This window comes from Lutra lutra, chromosome 3 (genome assembly GCF_902655055.1).
Source record: "Lutra lutra chromosome 3, mLutLut1.2, whole genome shotgun sequence".
Classification (NCBI taxonomy): domain Eukaryota; kingdom Metazoa; phylum Chordata; class Mammalia; order Carnivora; family Mustelidae; genus Lutra; species Lutra lutra.
Window position 1 is genome coordinate 1,566,284 of NC_062280.1, and position 21,395 is coordinate 1,587,678.

At 42.2% G+C, this 21,395-nt stretch overlaps 1 protein-coding gene across 10 annotated transcripts in view; it reads left to right on the forward strand.

Moving 5' to 3' along the window:
* Nucleotides 1–21,395, forward strand: part of GULP1 (GULP PTB domain containing engulfment adaptor 1) — a 263,779-nt gene that overhangs the window by 129,322 nt on the left and 113,062 nt on the right. The window contains exon 1 of one of the 10 annotated variants that reach the window (XM_047720541.1): nucleotides 1,971–3,042. The exons of the other annotated variants lie outside the window; for them this stretch is intronic. The gene's annotated coding sequence lies outside the window, so the exon portion shown is untranslated. Of the gene's footprint in view, nucleotides 1–1,970; nucleotides 3,043–21,395 lie in introns of those variants that run through there. 10 annotated transcript variants of the gene reach the window in all.

Below are 21,395 nucleotides of genomic sequence, written 5' to 3' on the forward strand. Positions count from 1 at the left end.
CTACTGTGTTTCGGTTAAAGAAGTCAATAAAGTTCCTCCCTTTCTTGTTTAAGCTAGAACTGATTTTTCTTTTATTTAGATTTTAAAGAGTTTTGACTGGTAGAGCTTTGTAAGTTTGAAATAATGTGACAGATCTAATATGGCTTCTGTTTACTGAACAAGCAAACATTTTGAATTAGACTTTACAATGATAGGTTGACAGTTTAAGATCACTGGCTTCCAAAAACATGAAAAATAGCCTTTAAGAAAACTAGGTAAAAATGTCAAATGTCAACCAATAAAAATGTTCTTTTAATTTTAGAATGCCAGTAAAATGATTCTTTTAATAGTTACAGAGGTTAAAGTCTTTGTGTGCAAAGTAAAATAATGGACACATTTGGAATTAAAACTGGTTGGTAGCATTTAAAATTTATAAGTAGATGTAAAAATTTTCTTTGATGTTTGTGAATAAAATATAGAGACTTCGTACACAAGTAGTTTTCTATTCATAAAATAATATGATTACTTTTCATTGTTATTTTGGGCTTTGGTTATAACTTTTAGTCACATTTGGTAAATGGAGGTAAGGCACTTGAGTCCTTAGGTCATAGAGAAAGTCACTAACATCAATTATTCATTACATTCTGGACATTTTATAAAATGAAGAGTGAAGAAATTAATAAAGTTAAAATGGTGTATGACCAATTTGCCTTCTAAATAAAAAGTATATTTGTAAAAATAATACATAAAGCACTTCAAAGAAAATTTCATTTTCAGTGAAAGTATATAAAGTATCTGAAATGATTTTTGTTTTGGTTTAATATCTAGGTAGGTGCTGAGATGCTTTTGGGAAAATAAGACCAGACAGCCTGAGTCTGAGTCTCCCACTTCGCCGTTTGAATGACTGTGGACAAGTCTCACTCTGTTTCCTCATGGGTGACAGGACCTGCATGAGAGCGTTATTCTGAGGGTCACTGAAGGTCATACTCATACAGTACCTGGAAGGTGCTTGGCTTATAGTGAAATCTAGTAGCTGGTAACGAGTCTTATCATATGATGAGGTGAATCAAAGTAGCTTTTATGTGCTTTGCTAATTAAATAATGGGACTGTTCAATTCATTATTTTTGTTAAAGTTCTGAATTTCATTTGAAAGATAAGATTCTGATTTTTTTTCCCCCTGTCACTCTCTGGAAAGCAGCCTGTTTTCAGTTTTATAGCAGGGGAGTCATTGAGGAAACAGAATCTGTGATGAGTAAACAGTCTTAGAGGACCGAGAGTCCAGGCGCCCTGCATAGAAAACAACAACAAATCCACCACTCAGAGCTTTAACGATTAGAACTCCTCATGTTGTGATATGGACTGGGGTCTTGGAGGGAAGACACACCAGGGAAATAAGAATTAGCAAGTATCCAGAGAAATGAAATAAAGAATTAGCTAGAGCAAGAATTCCATCCTGTCCTGACGTCCCTGCTAGGACAGGGATTGGCAAAATGTCTTCATGCTGGATGTGTGCTCCCAGGCTCTCCCAAGCCCCCCTCCCCGCCCCGGGTGTAGCCGACATGGTTTACGGGCTTGTTTTACTGCCTGATTCCTGAGGGCCGCGGAGTGCTCACCATCTGACCTGAAACCACACAGGGCAGCCGCCTTGCAGAAGTTAAGTGGTTTTTGAATCAATGTTTGTAAAAATCCATAAAATTTATAATCACTGATTATAAATTTGATCAAATATAATCAAGCATTGTATAAAGTAGCATAAACTAAGACCAGTGAGAATTTCTAATTGTAGCTGAGAATGAAATTCAAAGTATATTAGTAATCATTCTAATCATACTTACTTTTTCTCAGAAAGGAAAAGTCAATTGAGTGTTTTCTTTTTTTCTGGAAAATACTTCTAGAAAGATTTTTAAAAGTCAACTGTGGCGTTTCATTTTCTCCCCTCATGTCCACAGACAGTTTCTGATACCTTCCCCCATTTTCTAATTCTACTCAGGCCTTTACTACCTCTGGCCCAGACCACTGCAGAATGCCCTTAGTTGGTCTCCCTGCCTTGTGAACTCTCTTTGTTCGGATGATCCCGTTCTACACCTCCAGATCAATGTCGCAAGACACATTTTCCTGGATCAGTACCCAGTACCGGTATCTGTCAAAGTACTTTTCTGCCCTAAATCTAACGGGGAAAGCTGGCTGTTCCAAAAAGCTGAAAGCAAGAGTGGTTTCTGCCTTTCTTGAACGTCTGGATCACTCCCGTCTCATGGGCTCATGGCAGTTACCCGTAACTGCGTTGCACCACAGTAATTCATGTAGACGCCATATTCCTTTCCGCCATTAGCACAATCAGCACACGACTGAGCCCTGGTTTGCTGCCAAATGCCAAACACAGGGCTTGTTTAATCAAAAGCAGTCAATACACTTTTATTGAAATTTTAAGATTATACATTTGAGATTGGCAAATGTTTCCCATGTTGCTTGCTAGGATGTAGACAGACTCTACAAAAATATTCTGTAACTTTTTACCTAAAACTGACATTATCTTAAAAAATATTTCTTTTAAGAATCTTGTCTAATGAATAGTGGATTTTGAATTATAGAATTATAAGAATATAAAGAATTTCAAAGCAGACTCCGACTGATCGAGGCACCTGCTATTTTTCTAACGTTAACAGTCTCATTGTTTTGTCAAATTTGTAATAAAAGATAACTTTCTAATTGTCAGAGAGGATCGGGTTTCCATCTCATGCAGAGCTGTAACTCTGTGTCTTTTCATAGTCCTAGTTTATGGATCCCAGCCTCTACCTCGTTTCTTGCTTTGGCTGGTACACGAACCTTGACGTTCATTGTGCACTGCCTTCAGTCTTAACGTTCCTCCCTCAGGCTTCTCTGTCATGACGTCTACCCAGGTCCCTTGATGGATAGAAATTAAAAACAGAAAACAGCAGTAACAACAACAGCAAAAACACTGAGCTCAGAACTGTGTTGAAAACAACACTAAAAGCAGACAAGGAAGACAGAAGTGTAGAGCGTGTGTTTCATTGTGAATGAGAGAGTGAATCAGACATGATGATGTCAGGGGACTCGAGACGCTGAATGCACGAATGGCTAGAGCAAGGGCTGCGTTTCTCCACTAAAAATACGACTGCGTACCAAATGCTGTAGCAATCATTAACTGTGGTAAAAAAAAAATTATATTTTTGAAAGACAGGATTAGCAATTTAAAAAGACATCTTTTAGGCCTCTGTGTAATTCTTTTAACTTCCTACCCAGACTTCTTTCCAGGTCTGTATTAGCACAACTACCATTTTTAATAGAAGTTGCTCAGTTTTAGGACAGTTGGGTTGGTATGGTTTGGCATTACCAAGGATATTTTCATTTTATTTATACTGTATTCTTTCACTAATTTTTCCCCCTCATTCTACATCATTGGTAATCCTAGAAGTTGAAATGAGTCTTTTAACTTCCTGATGAATTTTATAGGTGGGTGGAGAAAGGCAGTAAAACATTCTCAGTAAAGTTGCATGAGAAATTGTCAGGCAATTTTAAGATTTAACCTCAGCCTCTCTTGCAAGGAATGGTCATTTAAGATCTTTAAACTTGTTTAGGATGACAGGTTTTCATGTAGCCAATCTGCATATCCTGCAGCCATTCCCCTACCTCTCCTTATCAGTGAGCCCCTTAATGAAGCTAAAATGTCTCATAGTCACTTTCGTATGCTCAGCTTCATTCATGGTGTACCTGTAAGTCCCATTTCTCCTCGAGAGCTTCTAGAATGTTTTGTGAGGTTTTTGTTGTTGTTGTTGCTGTTGTTTGCCCCTTTTGTAAAATGAAATACTCTTTTAGCAACATATGTAGTGTTTGGGTAGATGTGGGCAGTCAGTTGTGACTGTGAGGAACATCTTAGAGTCACAGCCAACCTGCTGCGGTTGGGAGAGCAGAAGAAAGTCCTTGTGGTTCCTGACGACAGCGATGTGTGTGTTTGCCAGCCTGGACACTATTTGCCCTGGGATTCCTTACGTGCGATGATGCGTCTCTGTTCTGCAAACCACTTTCAGTCAGTCTGTAGCCGCCCCAACGCGTCCTCAGCAAGATAAGCTGAGTCCAAGTTTGGCCCCTGTACGCTGGGAGCCTCCGTGTGCGTAGGACACAGCACTTCTAACTTCCTAATTTTGAATTTGGTCTTGCGAACCGGATTTTTGTGTTTGGATTCTGCGCTTCTGACTGGGTGTGTGTTACTTGTCTGTCCTCTGCCATAGCGACTTGTCTGGTCTCAGTCACTTCAGTTTTGTGCGTGTTGTGTCCCCTGGGATCCTCTCCTCCCATTACATGATAACCACACAAGACTGTAAAACATTAAATTTCAATTTATATACAAAGAAAGTCTTTTTTTTTTTTTTTTTCAACTTGTATGCACAAAGTGCGATTTTACTTAATGATATGGTGGTATTTCTTGCTAGATGTTTAACAGATTTGAGAGTAAGAGCTCTTCCGAACTCTCACTGTACCCAGTGGTGTTACAGAAGGAATTTGCTTTTTAATAATGAATCCAAGATGAGCCAGACCAATAAAGTAGGAAGTTTGAATGTCTGTTAGGGTCACATTAACTCAGTAAAATTCCGCCTCTGCCACTTGACTGATAACAGATTTGGGTCTCTCATTTTGCTACATTAGCCCAGATGTGGCCATGTTGAATTTCTACCACTCTGAGAACATTATTTGGAGAAGTAAATGAGATGCCCTGTTCAAAGCATTGCTTTATTGCTAGGCACACACCAGATGCCACATATGTGGTAGATCAGCTCTTCAGAGCTCCCTAAAAATCAGGCTGAGGCAGGAATTGTAGTTACTGTTAACCAGCTGGGTTTTTTTCCCCCCGCACCTATAGACTGTATGAACTTCTAAATGTTTCTTGCTCCCTTACCATTAATCATAAGAAATCCTTTGGGAGAAAGAATTTTATTATATTATATTATTTATTTATTTTGAAGGTTTTATTTATTCATTTGACGCACACAGAGAGAGAGAGAGAGAGAGAGAGAGAGAGCGCGGGATCACAGGTAGGCAGAGTGGCAGGCAGAACGAGAAGCCGGGAGGGAGAAGCAGGCTCCCCACTGAGCAGAGAGCTTAATCCCAGGACCCTGGGATCAAGACCTGAGCCCATCAAGACGCTTAGCCAACTGAGCCACCCAGGTGCCCTTGGGAGAAAGGATTTTAAATTCATTTTTTTCAGGGTAAGACAAAGTATCACTAATTGATATTAATATAGGAATATAGAGTTCATGCTGGTCAAAACAAAAATCGTTTACCTAGATTGAACACATAATTTGACATATCAGAGCATGTAGTTTATGTCAGGTCCAGTAATGACAAGAAAAGTCAGAATGATATGTTTTAAATTCTGAGATAGGGGTATTGGCCTCTTACAGTGGTCAAAGAAAAAATGACAAGCATCCCAGAAGGTCTGTGATAGAAAATTTATATAGATAAAGGACAGCATGGGTAAAAGCATTACCTAGTTTTAAGAAATATTTAAATAACTCTCTTAAAAAAAATTTATTTATTTATTTTAGTGGGGGAAGGGCAGAGGAAGAGGGAGAAGGAGTCTTAAGCAGACTGCGCTGAGTCGGTTGCCCAACACAGGGCTCGATCTCAGGACTCTGAGATCACAGCCAGAGCTGGAAGCAAGAGTCGGAGGCTCAACGGAGTGCCCCAGGCACCCCAGTATTTAAACTACTTGAACTGTTATGATCAATCAGGACCGTATTCTTTTCATGTTTTGCAACTTCAGTTTCAGGTCCACTATGCTGTCCAAAAAACAGTTTCCCACATCGCAGCCCATACACACGACCCCCAAGTGTTCTACTTGACAGATTCTTCTTGCGCTAGAAACACACCCTGAGATGTGTGTGTCCGATGGCGTCAAGGTCTCTCGAGCTTGTCGTCTGCGGACCTGGGGTCAGAGGCTTTCCGCGCTCTTACGCACTGTTTCATGGGGAGTATCGTAAGCGCGGTGCCCCCCGGAGCACAGCGAGGCCCGTTTCGCAGGACGGGAGCAGCGCCCGCTGCAGAGAGCCGCGTCCAGCGAGACGGCGCGGGGCCTCGGGCGCGCGTGGGTGTCTGCGGCGCGCGCGGGTGTCTGCGGCGCGCGCGTGGGTGTCTGCGGCGCGCGCGGGTGTCTGCGGCGCGTGCGTGGGTGTCTGCGGCGCGCGCGGGTGTCTGCGGCGCGCGCGTGGGTGTCTGCGGCGCGCGCGGGGTGTCTGCGGCGCGCGCGTGGGTGTCTGCGGCGCGCGCGGGTGTCTGCGGCGCGCGCGTGGGTGTCTGCGGCGCGCGCGGGTGTCTGCGGCGCGCGCGTGGGTGTCTGCGGCGCGCGTGGGTGTCTGCGGCGCGCGCGTGGGTGTCTGCGGCGCGCGCGTGGGTGTCTGCAGCGCGCGCGCGGGTGTCTGCGGCGCGCGCGCGGGTGTCTGCGGCGCGCGCGCGGGTGTCTGCGGCGCGCGCGCGGGTGTCTGCGGCTCCCGCGTCACCTCCGCCGCGTGTTCGCTCCGCCCGGCGCGTGAATCCACCTCGCAGAGGCGCGCGCCCGCAGACGTCCGGGGTCCCACGTGAGGTCTGCTTTGTTCGCGGTCACGCTGACCTCCGAGGGCGGGAATTCGTCTCACGGCCTTTCCCCTTCCTTCATCGGTAACTTCTTTGTGTTCTTCCCTGCCCCTGGGGTACCTCTGACCTCAGCTTTGGCTGGCCTCGCTCCTGCGTCTGCGGACGCTTCTTCCCGAAGGGCTCGTGGGAAACGAATACAGCTGGACGTAGACCTGCTGCTCGCGACGGGACCGCAGGACCCCACGTGCCGCCGCGTCCGACGCAGCGACCCGGGCTCTGCGGTCCGGCCGCTTCCGTGGGCTGCTGGGCGCGCGCCGGGCGGTGCGCACGACGGTACAGCTGGAAAGTTGAAGTAGATATTTCTGCCGTAGCTTTTCCAAATGACAGTACTTTTCTGCTAAGGCCAAGGAGTGCAAAGCAATTCCCATTGCTTCTCTGGGACTCAGAGTCTTGGAACCATGCCTGGAAATAATGCATTGGGAGGGCTATAGGAGACCATGACCAAAAATGGATTATTGCCACATTATTGGCAAATTCAGTGAGAAATTGGTTTTGCTTGAACTTTAAAGAAGGTAGAACGTGGGAGTAGTTTCAATGGCCTCTTTAGAATTTGCTAATTTCTTTTTAACTCATTCACATTTTATTCATTCTGATTATCTTTTGTGCCTTTCTCCTTTTCTACTAGTTTATACCTTTAGATTCCAGCCGATTCCGTTTCTGTAATCTAAACAGTGTTGCAGTATGTACGGCTTGTATGTTAATACATGTAAATTGAAGATTATCCAAAATATTATAAGATATAAATATATAATAATAATGTAATGACGCAAGAAAATGCCAAAAAGATGTATTACATTATAATCAACACCATTTCGAATGACGTTTTAGTGATCAGGCACTGTGTTTCTGCACTACATTATGCTAGGTGATTTAGGATTTATAGAATAGGACAAAATTAATTCTGTTTCAGTAGAGAAAGCCCCTACTTTTTCTCAGATTCACATTTGTTTCTTGTCTAATTACTGTTTTTTATCTTAAGATTTAAAATACTTAATAATTTATTGGCTTATGATGAATAATATTGAAACATTAAATGTGTATGATACAGTAAATTTATACACACACAAAGGTGTACTTTTTTTTTTTTTTAGATTTTATTTATTTTTATTTGTTAGAGAGAGAGCATGAGCACAGGCAGACAGAGTGGCAGGCAGAGGCAGAGGGAGAAGCAGGCTCCCCGCCAAGCAAGGAGCCCGATGTGGGACTCGATCCCAGGACGCTGGGATCATGACCTGATCCGAAGGCAGCCGCTTAACCAACTGAGCCACCCAGGCGTCCCCAGAGGTGTACTTTTGAACCATTTCTAGTCCGTATGCTGAGTTAGAGGAATGATGTGCCCTGACGGATAACCAGATGGAGGAAACTAGTTGGCTGCTTGAGCAGCAACTGCTTTAGTATAAACAGCAGGGCTCTTACCATCACTGTATAAACAAGTAATATTACATGTGCATGTGCAATTACAGGCTTTCCTCAAGGGCTAAAATCAGTACATTCTGTAGATCGAGATGAATTACACCTTTTTTCTTTCATTCTCTTTAATTTAGAATGTTTTACTTAATGTAGAAGAAAGAGAAGACGTATTAGGGCGTAAGGTTTCTTTTGTTTGCCAAAGATGTTTTCTGCTTAGTAGGGATATTTGGACTTACTTGATTTTCAGGAAGGAATGACTCTTCTGTCGCCCAAAGGTGGGAACCCAGCAGAAGCAAGGGCAGCATTCCTCCGTGTCTCGGGGCCTGACTTTCCTGGGCAGAAGGTTTCAGTTCGGTCTGAGGCACCATCTGTCTCGCAGCTGAAAACCATTACGCCTCAGCAGCCTCTCCCCTCCCAGTCCCTGCTTCTTCCGGAGCAAGTGAGCGCTTTCTCCCTTTACCTGGTAGGAGATTGTTCCGCTAGTAAAGGAGCGTATGTACTCACCTAACCACAAATTTTAGTGACTAGTTGTACTTAAAGCAGCGCTGGTGTCTCAACTGTTAACATTGTATTTTGATTAATGGTCTCAATTTGAATTTTCTAAAGAGCTAGTTCTCTATTGATTTTTTCCTACAGTTTATGGTCTAAACGGCATGACATATTTCATAGGGAAGACGCAGTGTTGTTTTACTTTACCGGGCCGCTGGAGGAAATGACCTGGGACGTGCACAGCGGTCCGCGTGTCATTCCTCTCTGGAGTGCTGAGCGAGCACACTTGCGTCATGTCAAAGGAATGAGCCGGGCTGCCTATCACATACGGTTTGCATTATGAGAACAGAATGTTAATAGGAAAAAAAAAAAAGCATTGGGAAATATGAGGAAGCTCCAAATTTGCTTCTCTTTAAAAGAAAGTCTTGATTTCACCTCCAAGAAGACAGGCTTTCTTTGTCGTGGTGGGCGCACTGCAGATTGGTCCCTGAATAAGGACTCTCTGCTTGTGATTCGGTTAGTTAGGTGGATAGTTTCCAGCACTTAAAATGTATTTACACTTTGCCAATATTCCCATAATTTAAAAAAAATGTTTATTTTCTTATTTTCACTTAGGCTTCTTGTCATTATTATTTTCAGTATTAATACCATAACTGAACACAATGTTTACAGAGTGTTCTTGGCTCTGCACTTTGTAAAGAAGGTCACTGGGAAATTTCCATCCTATCTCTTCACAGTCTAGTCTTTGCTTTGATATCCCTGCTAGGGTGTGCTAGGAAGGAGGAATAAATTTCAAATTGCATCAGCGCAAATACACTGAAGCACTTGGTTTCTACACACACAGAATTGCATTGGTTGCACAATCGAGTTTCAATCTAAAAGCAAAGACAGATATACCTCAATTTATGATAGTAAATATTGTGTTTAAAATATATTTCTCTCATTTGGAAAAAAATAAAATACAATATTTCCTAATAGATGAGATAAAATTTTAAAAATAAAGGTGTGCGGAATGAGGATGAGTTGTTTTGTCATTTGAGTATTTTTATAATTGGGGTCATTGCAAGTACGTGTGTATCTGTAGTGTTAGTATCTTCTAATATGCGCAGTTTGGTTTCTGAATGAAAGAAGGGGAGGGACCAGCCAGTCTTGTTGTTCCCTATTACTCTGGTGTCTCTGAGTCTGAGTGAAGCTCAGGCATTCGTGACTCCTCTTTGATGTGTGAAGAGTGATGAGAGGAAAGCAAGCAGCAGATCCAACAAGTGTGTTTCGGCAGAGAAATTCCAGAACCAGGATGCCTTTTCCCCTGCAGGTCGCTGGCCGGAGAGCGGAGCCGCCTGCGAGGGTTGTGCCCGATGGCAGTTTTAAGATACGAAAATACAAAGTGAGACGGGCACACATTACAAGGTGCAGGTGTCCTTGTTAAATATTAAAAAGGCCAAAAATTATAGAGAGACTGTGTTTTTCCCCAACCCGTTGGGGAAACTTCAAACCCACTTACATAAAAGTATTTTTCTCACTTTCTCTTCTGCAGTTCCCGCCTGGCCACGACTTCCTAGAGCTTCTTTCTTGAATTTTCTGTTGTGAAGATTCTGTACTTTTAAAATGCTGTCCAAAAACGAGATTGTTTGGGCAGTGCCCTGCCCTACCCCCACTGCTGACACTGTGGTCTGTGCGCTCCTTTGTACACCTGAGCCTCTCCCGTCCAAAGTAATTCACGTTGTTATTTTTCATATTACTTTTGTTTCTAGAGTTAGAATGTTAATGTTTTACTAATGGAATGGTATGGTTTATTTCAAAAATAGTAAATGAATCTTTAAGAATATTAAAGGTTGCAGAAGTAAGTGGTAAGTGACACAGTAGAAACACCAAACATTCCTTTGTGCAGGATTGCCTGTAAAATGATAAAGTTGAATGGTCACGTTTATCCGAAGATGCACCTGCTTTTATTTTCCAGATGTAATTACTACTTCCATCGTGCATACATTTATCGTAATAAATGTTTGTTTATGTGTAAAATTAGACAACTCACAAAATATTGACTTTATTTTAAAATTCTGTGTGTGAGTATACATATATAGGACACTAATAACTTGGGGGGAATTCAAGAATATTGATACATTTGCTGGGGTGCCTGGGTGGCTCAGTCATTACTGCCTTTGGCACAGGTCGTGATCCCACGGTGCTGGGATCAAGCCCCGCAAGGGGCTCCTTGCCCCACGAGGAGTCTGCTTCACCCTCTCCTTCTCCACCTGCTTATGTTCCCTCTCTCGCTATAGCTCTCTGTCTAATAAAAATCTTAAAAAAAAAAAATATTGATACCTTTGCAACTGTGAATTCTTAATAAATACTAAAATTATTATTGCTCTAAAAATTATTTCACCCTAAAAACTTAGTTTATTTCTAACTTTGGCCCTTTGAGGAAATGTTTACAAAAATATTTTTATATTCTTAGATCTGTGCTGTTAGAGGAACTGCCATCTATAGAGGTCGGTAGATATGACTCAAAATCACTGTCTTTTAAGAATTTGAAAACAAAATCAGAGCTGAGCAAAGATAACAAATACTCATCACAAATCTGAGGGTACTGGAAGTTCTTATTGTCCCTTTTGTTTTGCAATAAACAAAGGCTAATGGATAGCAATTATCAGCATATTTGAAGACATAGGATAAGAGCCTTATGTGGTATGGATTGTGGTCCTTTTCTTTGAATAACTTGCTCAAAGGAAAAGACCACCCATAGTTAATCTGATATCACCCCATTTGATGTCTAGTCCAAGTGGAAAAAGGAAATTACTCCATTAGTGGGATGGAAGCCAGAAATACGAAAAGAGAGGTCAGTGTTGAAAGATTTCCAATAGGAAAAGATGTTCTAGATTAGAAATGTGGGGTTTGCTAGTTATAGGTACAAATGCCCCTGTGCCCTTGGCCTTTCTGTCTTTGCCTTCAGTAGCTACACATCCCACCTGACCCCAGCTTCCCCCGAAGGGAAGGGAAGGGAAGTGCAGACCTGCTCACTCTTTCTGGTAGATCAGAGTCAAAAAGTTCTAACTGAAACCGGGCAACAGGACTTACCTGCAAAAAGGGCGGGGGAGGGGGAGTCCAGAACGTGGAAGTCGTGGCCCTGATAATGGTATCGGGCAGTCAGTCACTGGCCCGCCCTCCTTTGTGCTGAAGTCAACACTGAGTGCTGAGATACTAAAATTTATTTTTCCTTTCTGCCTCTTACCTGTGCCACCTTGTAAGAAAATCTCTCAGAAAGATTTCTTGGGTGTAACCGTATTCGTTTGACAAGCGTAATGTGCGAGAGAATATGTATGTATATGTTTTCCCTGCTGGTTACTAAATTGTGGACAAGTTTTTACACTGGTAATTTAAAAATATTTCTGAAGTAGTAAATTGTAATTGAAAATTCATGTTGATTACAAGGAAGGAAAATGATGAGAAAAGGAAATAGTTGTTTAATGTAGTTTCTAAGATTGGACCAATGTCAAAGACAAATCTTGTTTCAGTAATTTACCAAGACACTTTTGCCTCTTTTTTCTGTCTTACTTGCCTGGAAAAATCCTAACTCCCATTGATGACGATTAGTAGGTAACATGGCCGGATTCGCATACACCCACGGACTCGTGTGAGCGTGTTGACTAGCCTTACTTTATGTTTACATTGCAGTCCTCATCAGGTCATTAAAATTATCCAGAAAATCAGCCACCTGGCCTCTTCCATTTGCGCATACTCAGGATGACTATTTTCAGTCCTCTGTCTCCTCTCCTGTTCCTCCTCCTCTTCTCCTCTCTGATCTTACATCCCTTCACCTTCCTCATTCAGAGCTAATGACCTACTTCTTATTTAAAAGAGAAAATACGTGGAGGAGAAATTCTGTATTTCCTCATCACCAAATCTGCAGAACTACTAAGAATTTTTAAATGTTCCAGTGGCTCAGCCTTCCCTTCTGTTGTGAGGAGCACACTGCCTCTTTTCAATCTGAGGACAGTCACCTCCCTTGTGGACTTGACCACACCTCTTTGTGCTTGTTCAGGGAATTTCTTGTTGCATTTATCCTCTCTTCTATTTCACCAGTTTTTTCCTGTTAATTTTCCCATCTGGGGTCTCCCGGGTGGCTCAGTGGGTTAAAGCCTCTGCCTTCGCCTCAGGTCATGGTCTCAGGGTCCTCGGTTCAAGCATCAGGCACTCTGCTCAGCAGGGAGCCTGCTTCCTCCTCTCTCTCTCTGCCTGCCTCTCTGCCTGCTTGTGATCTCTGTCTGTCAGATAAATAAAAATCTTAAAAAAAAATTTTCCCATCTGTATAAATGCATGCACAGTAGTACCACAGAATGTTTCCTCCTTGAGTCTGTGTCACCTTTCAGTCCTGCCCTATTGCTTGCTTCCATTCATAGGAAAATTCCTGAGTGTCTCTACTTCCTGTCGCTACTACCTTATCTATATTCTCATGAATCAATACCGCCAATCTGTCTGAGCCCCTTTACCCCTGAAACTACATTGCAAAAGTCACTGATAATTTCCATGTTGTGAAACTAATAGGCATTTCTCAGGCTTCCCCTTTGTAGACATTTTAGTATTATTTAATCTTCCCAATGAAAACATTCTTCATTTGGATGCCAAAACTACACAGTTTCCTTCATTTTCATCTGACTTCAGTGGCTATTTTAACTGTCTCATAGTTGATCTTCTTATTCTGTGTAATTTATAAAATCAGGCATGACGGGGCGCCTGGGTGGCTCAGTGGGTTAAAGCCTCTGCTTTCGGCTCAGATCATGATCTCAGGGTCCTGGGATCGAGCCCTGCGTCAGGCTCTCTGCTCAGTGTGGAGCCTGCTCCCTCCTCTCTCTCCGCCTGACTCTCTGCCGACTTGTGATCTCTGTCTGTCAAGTAAATAAATAAAATCTTAAAAAAAAAAAAAGTTGGGTGTGCCTTTGGACTCAGTAATCATTTCTGTTTACAGCCGCTTCCTGGCTGACCTCACCATCTATCAACTGGTAACTTCACACATCGTGTCTGTTCTTACAGATTCCTGTATCCAGCCGCTCACTCAGGATCTCTTCTTAGATGTCTGATGGGAATCTCAGAACTAGCAGAGCTGAAGAAGTCTTTTGGCTTTCCCCAGGTGTCCCTGTCTCAATAAATGTAACTGCGCTTTTACTCAGTTTAAAAAAAAAAAAAAAAAAAAGTAGCCATTGTCCTTGAGTTCTCATTTTTACTCTCAAAATCCATCCATCAATTAGACCAATCAGCTCTCCCTTTGAGCTCTGAATCCAATAATCCTGCCAGGAGTCTGAGGACGACCTGGAGAAAGTGGGCCGGCACCACCCGCCCCGCTGACCAGTGGAGGTGGGAGAAACAGGAGCATATGCGGGAGGGCCGACAGCCGTCACTTCAGGGACACAAGAAGCAAGATTTTCTCCTTAGGATATGACTTGACAAGAGTTGGAAATACCGGATCAGCTGCTGTGAGGAATCAAAGAACCAGAAGTAGGAAGAACGCGTAGCCAGGAGCGTCCATGTAGACGTCTCACTTGTGCGGGTGCTTGTCCCAGTCTCCCATGAGCTGCTGCTTTCTGCCGGGCTCGGGGACGGGGCTGTGACACGCCCGCAGGTGCACGCAGGCTTGCACGTGCTCTTGGAGAAGAGCCGCCAGAGTGCCAGCCCCGGCGTCGGGCTCTCTGCTCAGCGGGGAGCCTGCTTCCCTCTCCCTCTGCCTGCCTCTCTGCTACTTGTGATCTCTGTCGAATAAATAAATAAAATCTTAAAAAAAAAAAAAAGAAAGAAATACTGAAGCCAGGACCGATTCAAAGACTGAGTGAATCTTGGACATTTGATAGTTTCTAATTTCTTACGGGTGATTCGTTGAGTATGTAAATATGAGAACCATTGTTAACAACCTCACGTCTTCACCAATATTTGGGATTATACAATTTTCTGTCTTTTTCAGTCACATTAGTATAGAGTAATATGGTTTAAATTTGTGTTTTGGTGATTCCTAATAAGTTTGCAGATATGTTTATATACTTATTAGCCTTTTGGCCTGTCTGTTCTATAAATTGGAAGTTATTGTCTGTCTCCTTTCCTTTGGGATTATGGACTTTTCTTATTGCCTACTTCTCTTACTGCTCTTTAGAAAAATCTTTGTATACTTGTTTTTAAAAACATTTATTTTTTTTTTAAAGATTATATTTATTTATTTGACAGAGATCACAAGTAGGCAGAGAGGCAGGCAGAGAGAGAGGAGGGAGCAGGCTCCCCGCTGAGCAGAGAGCCCGATGCGGGACTCAATCCCAGGATCCTGGGATCATGACCTGAGCTGAAGGCAGAGGCTTTAATCCACTGAGCCACCCAGGTTCCCCTTTGTATACTTTAGATATTACTTCTTATCAGATTTAGAGAGAAAAACTATTTTTTCTCAGATTTGTCATGTGTCTATTATCTTTTCCATGGTGAGTTTTTCTGAATGAAATCGTTAATTTTAATGTAATAAAATTGATTTTTATTTTTTGCGTATTTTTCAAAAAATTCTTCCTTTGGGTAAGTCAACTATGTATATATTATTTCTTATATTTTATAGCTTGTGTTTCTTATTCATCAAGGTATTCATTAATTTGGATCCCAAAACCAAATGTAAAATGGGGTAGACTTGTATTTCTCCATCTTACTGCATATTTTCTGTTTATTGTGCTTTGTTTTCAAATTTTTTCACTTCCTATTGTCAGATAAAAGTTATTTTTGACTGATTTAAAGTGTATATATTATAGTTAATGGTCATTGGTCTTAAGACACATTTCCATTCTTTTTTTTTTTTTTTTAAAGATTTTATTTATTTATTTGACAGAGAGATCACAAGCAGGCAGAGAGGCAGACAGAGAGAGAGGAGGAAGCAGGCTCCCTGCTGAGCAGAGAGCCCGATGCGGGGCTTGATCCCAGGACTCTGAGATCATGACCCGAGCCGAAGGCAGCGGCTTAACCCACTGAGCCACCCAGGCGCCCCCACATTTCCATTCTTAATGTTCCTACGTTAATTCCTTAAATTTCAACGTCTGTAGCTTCTCACAATAAGTCAGTACTAAACTACATTTCATGTCTGGTTTTTTTTGTTGTTGTTTGTTTGTTTTCCTCTGCGCTCCATTATGTAGCAAATGTTTACTTGGATTTTCGGTTCTGGATTGTTATAGCTGTGTGTGTGCGCGCATGTGTGTGTGTGTGTGTGTGTCTAACTATTTCTTTACACTTTCTATTCATGTATCTTTCTATGCATCTGTTTTCTTTTTCTTTCCTTCCTTTTTTAGTCCTATATTAACTATTACTGTTTTTAAGGTAAAATACCTTAGTAAAACCTATGGTCATGCTTTAGTGCTTCTATCTTTTACAAAAGAAGCTGGACTTGTTTCTCTTATTTTAATGCTACCTAGATTATCTTCGGTATTTTTTTTTTAACCTTTGCAGTATGAAAAAGTAAAAGTACTATACTTTTTCCGTGATTAAAAATTCTGAGGCATTTTGTGTCAACATGAGGCTTGAACTTACAAACCTGAGGGTCTCGTGCTTTACCAGCCAAGTGGCCCAAGCTTCATGGGTTGTTTCTACTTCCTCACATCACTGTGTTTACTCCAAACAGCAGTCATGGTTCAAAGTTCTTTTTGTGTAGAAGACCTTGAGACATTGCCTGTTTCTCTGCATACTGTGTCTACTGTGAATTTTATTGTTCATTTGGTTCTTGTTGCTCTTCACGCTGTTGGGTTCCCAGTCTTGGGTCCCCCAATAATGGGTCCATGGTCAAAGGAGCGAGACTGATACAAAGCGAAGGTCAAGCAAAGCTTTATTTCACGCCAAGCATCAAGAATCAAACCGACCATCAAACAGACCGGTCGGGGCCGCCCCTTACAGAGAGGGTGACCCCTCCCTGCCTCACAGACTAACTTTTTTAAATTTTTATTTATTTTTAATTTTTTCTTTAGTTATTTGACAGAGATCACAAGTAGGCTGAGAGGCAGGCAGCGAGAGAGGGGGAAGCAGGCTCCCCGCTGAGCAGAGAGCCCGATGCGGGGCTCCATCCCAGGACCCTGAGATCATGACCTGAGCTGAAGACAGAGGCTTCAACACACTGAGCCACCCAGGCGCCCCCAGACTAACTTTCATAGAGCAAAGAACATGTGGTTGGGCCTGGCCACACACAGGTGGCCAATGAGATTGTAACAGACAGAGAAAGCTGCACAGTCATGCTAGGTCTCACACAGGTGGCCAATTGAACTACATTTACCCTAGTAGACATTTGCACTAGCCTATCACCTTGGTCAGAATTGGCGCCCAAAAGGCGGGGTGGGGGGGGTGGCCCACACTCCTTGGTAGCTAGGGAGACAGTATGCGCTTTACCGATTGGGTGTCTCCACCTGACCCAACTCATCCCTGCATTTGGGCCATTATCTCCACCTGACCTGACCCACCCATGTATTTGGGCTTTGTTACCTGGGACTGGTTTCCCGGACTTGCTTTTAAGTAAGTTCCCCTGGGGGGGCGGGCAGGGTCAATTTAAGTTTTACTGTGTAAACAACAAAATGGCTGTTCAACCGGGGTGGGGCCGCTCTGACTGAATAGGCCCTTACGAGGCCATTTTGTTCTGCCTGGAAGTGTATATTTTCATTCTGCCTTTACTGTTCTTCATTTTAACATGCCCAGATCTGAAACTTTCAGTTTGACATTTTTCATAATTTGTTTTAATTCTGTGAAAATTCTCTAACACATTTTTTTTTAAGCTCTGCCCTGCTCTCTCCTTTAATTTTTTCCCTCTTTATGGTATTCCCAGGATCTAGATTTTGGCACTTTTATTTCTATCCTTTATCCTCTTGGCATTTCTTTGATATACCTTTTTTTCTCTAGTCACCTAGGAGATTCTCCCCCATTTGATCTTCAAACTCAGTAATTCATCTGTGAGTTACACCGATCTGTAATTTAGTCCCATTTATAGTGTTTTTTTTTTTTTTTTTTTTTTTTTTTACAGTTTTGGCCTTTATAGTGTTGTGCCATTATGTATTAATCTGTCATAGCTGCTAACTTCAAAAATGCTCAGTGAGCCCCAGCGTGCTGCTGTGGCCACCTGCTCCATCCCAGGGAATCCCAAGGGGTCTGGACAAATCAAAAACCTAGCTCCTGGCTGCGTTTGCCAACCCTGTTGCTGAACAAACTTGTCATTGGAGAAGCCAGTATCTCAAGAAATGAGGGTTTGGAAAAGAGAAAGGGAGGGATTTATTTCAGAAGGCAGCACCCTGGGAGGCGGCTGGCTCAAGCCTTGACAACCGACTTCCCCGCCTGCAAGACGGACACGGAGTGTTGTACAGAGAGAGGCCCCTACACGAGGCGCACATGCGAGAGGGCATGCAAGGAGCATGTGGTCATGGGTTGGGGGGTTGGTCTGTGGTCAGCCCGTGATCATAGGCGGGGAAGGGGATGCGTGGGGTGTTGTATTGATGTATTAATGTCAGGGACATCCCTTTACTGTTGCGTCTTTTCTGGTTTGTCAGTTAGAATGTGCCGGTCTTGGCGGAACACCTTTGTCAATGCCTCAAGAGAGTGCAAAAAGAAAGGAGCCCGTGGGTTTTAAGTATGAGTCAGGTAGTCTTACGATTTCTGCTGTTGACTGTTGGGATCTAGAGTTGAGTATGAGTCAGGTGCTCTTACGATTTCTGCTGTTGACTGTTGGGATCTAGAGTTGAGTATGAGTCAGGTGGTCTTACGATTTCTGCTTTTAACTGTTGGGATCTAGAGTTGAGTATGAGTCAGGTGCTCTTACGATTTCTGCTGTTGACTGTTGGGATCTAGAGTTGAGTATGAATCAGGTGCTCTTACGATTTCTGCTGTTGACTGTTGGGATCTAGAGTTGAGTATGAGTCAGGTGCTCTTACGATTTCTGCTGTTGACTGTTGGGATCTAGAGTTGAGTATGAGTCAGGTGCTCTTACGATTTCTGCTGTTGACTGTTGGGATCTAGAGTTGAGTATGAGTCAGGTGCTCTTACGATTTCTGCTGTTGACTGTTGGGATCTAGAGTTGAGTACAGGGCCCGATAATACTGATATTTTCCTTTGTATTCACCTATTAATTAGTTCTTATTCTTTTCTCATTTACAAATATTTCTTCCTTTGTCCTTAGCTAAATACTATCTTCATTTCCTTCTATTCTTCCAATTTATCTACTTTGGAAAGTTTAACCTAGATAAAGAATAAAGAATATTGCCTATTCTTTATTGGAGTAAATGTTTTCTTCATTTCTGGCGTTGGAAGAGTTACTGTGTTTACTTGACTTTAGTGGAACTTTTTTCTAAAAATATCCATGGCTTTATCAAATTGTTCATTAACTTATATTGTTTCAACACATACTGTTTCAATAGATCTTTTCTGTCCAACAGAAGAGAAATATTTCATTCAGAAAATGATCATGGCCTTTATCATTATTGGCTTGCTTATAATGTTTTCTTTGATGAAAAGTTATTGTTTTTATGTGTATAATTTACTGTATTTGTGTGCAGTGTGTGTAACAAGATAAGAGTACAGTTTTATTATTCGATTACTGAACAACTTTAGAAAGCTTCCTAATTCTGAAAATACCTTCAAGTTAAGATATTTTATTTATTTATTTATTATTAACACATAATGTCTTATTTGCCTCAGGGGTACAGGTCTGTGAATCGTCAGGCTTACACATTTCACAACAGTCACCATATTCCATAACCTCCCCAATGTCCATAACTCAGCCAACCTATCCCTACCCCTTCACCTTGTTTCCTGAGATTAAGAGTATCAAATTAAGATATTTTAATTGTTACAGATTGAACAGATTTGGGGAGCTGAGATGTATGTTTCTATTCGATAAGATGCTGTTGTTTTAGAAAACTGAATTTGTTAATTTGCTTTGTAATTCAGCAGTTATTTAGTGTGGAGAGGAACTAGATGCTAGGGATGCAAGGATAACAATTTTTAAAACCCAGATTCATTTACTTTTCTAGGACATTCTTGTAATTCATTTTATGCTGAAATGAAAGCATTCATTACTGAAAGAGAATGAGAGGTCTAGCTCCATTTGAGTAGATATATTGAAAGGAAACTTTTTTCAGATTAGTTCAATTAGTTCAGTGAACTAGGTTGGGGTTTGTTGCCAGAAATCTTTCTAATCTGATCAAATGGAGCGTCAAATAAAAAGCAAATCTGGGCTTATGTAAGGAGACCTTGTGTGAAAAGATTACTGCAGGAAGAGGAGGGAAGGCGATTTAATAGGGAGAATGCGCCAGGCCCGCACCTGCAGGCGTCTCAAAGGCTGCGCCGAAAAGGACTTTTTTTTTTGTCAGGAAGAGTAAACAAGCCTGGAGAGACTGCGATGTGGGACGGTGGGTGAGTGGGAGTCTGCAGATTGGGGGCAGCAGACCAGACAGAGCACGTTCTCCCGAGGTCAGCCTACTTTTAGGAAGGATTATGAAGGAAGGGTTGAGTCTGTGAAACTGAGGGTGGGTCACAGTTGAAGATCCTGGAGCAAAGAGAACTTTAGCTGAACATCTGGTCTGGTCACATAGCTGGTAATTTTGTCCAGACTGGTCAGTGGCACGAATAGTTCCGCTAATCATTCACGAAGCCAGGAATGGGCATTTGGAGGGTCTTTGTCTGGCTCTGTCTTAAGTAAACATGGGGAGTGCCCTGAATCTTATCTAAATCATTTGGGGGAAGGGTGGTTCTTTGCGGTGAGCCATTTCCAAAACACAGAGGGGTGGGGGACTTCCTTAACCTTTGTTATTTTCTAGGATCACAGGGCTGCAGTAAAGTTCAACCTTGTCAGGCTGGTGGTGGAGATAGGTTCCTGAGGATAAGTTTTGTGGTGGCCGTCTGTGAGAAGGCTGGTGGAAACCCGCAGGAAGGACAGAGAATTTAAGAATACGGTAGTCCCACTGAAGTTAAAAATAGGGTATATGTGATTATAGTGAAGGAGGGAGGATGTTATTTTTAGTTGTGGCCAAGCAGTACCGCATGTGGGCAAGGTCCTCTCTGGCGGGCTCCTACAGTAAGGAAAGCGTGATCGCCCCGTGTAAATATTTGGAAGCCCCGTTTTTAGGGATGAGCTTTCCTGTGCATCGTTCTCTCTCGGGGAAACCACTGACTGTGTGAAATGCTCCGGACACCGATTGCAAAGAATGGTTTCTTTGAAGGGCTGCTTTAAAAGCTGGGGAAAGAAATCATCTCTCTCTCTCTTTGGCTTTCTTAAAACTCTCTTTAAAACTTTGTAAAATGATGGAAATGGTAAGCCTATGCACATTTATTATTACTGTTTGTTAGAATTTAATGTAAAGATAAAAACTGTGCTTACTGTAAAAATACTGATCTAGAAACAGCTGACATTAAAGCAAAAGGCTTAAATGAAAAAAATCCTTTTAGATTCTTAAAAAAAAATCTACTGAGGTAAATGTAAAGATCAAATTGCCTTTATTCAACAATTCATACATTAGGCAGCATCCCATGGAGCAGATAGGAGGGAGCTCTGAGGAGCTGCACAAAACAGAAGGATTTTATAGGCAGCCCTGGTATGGGACAGGACAAGGAGGCTATTAGCAAAAGAAAAGAAAGCATTGTTTCTGGCAAGGTCACCTTCCATGAGGGGGGAAGGGCACGGGGTCTTATCATGCAGATGACCTCACTAAGGCTGACCAGGAAATTCCAGACTGATTGGTTTAAAATTCCACTCCTGGGAGAGGCTGAAATCACAGTTAGTTTAGGCATTAAGTCTTGGTGGGGTTTAGCAAAAGTGACTCCATTTGGGGTCTGTTTCCTTTCAGCAAAGTGAAATATTGTAATAGAAAGCAGAAGATTTGAAGCTGAACTGAAAGTG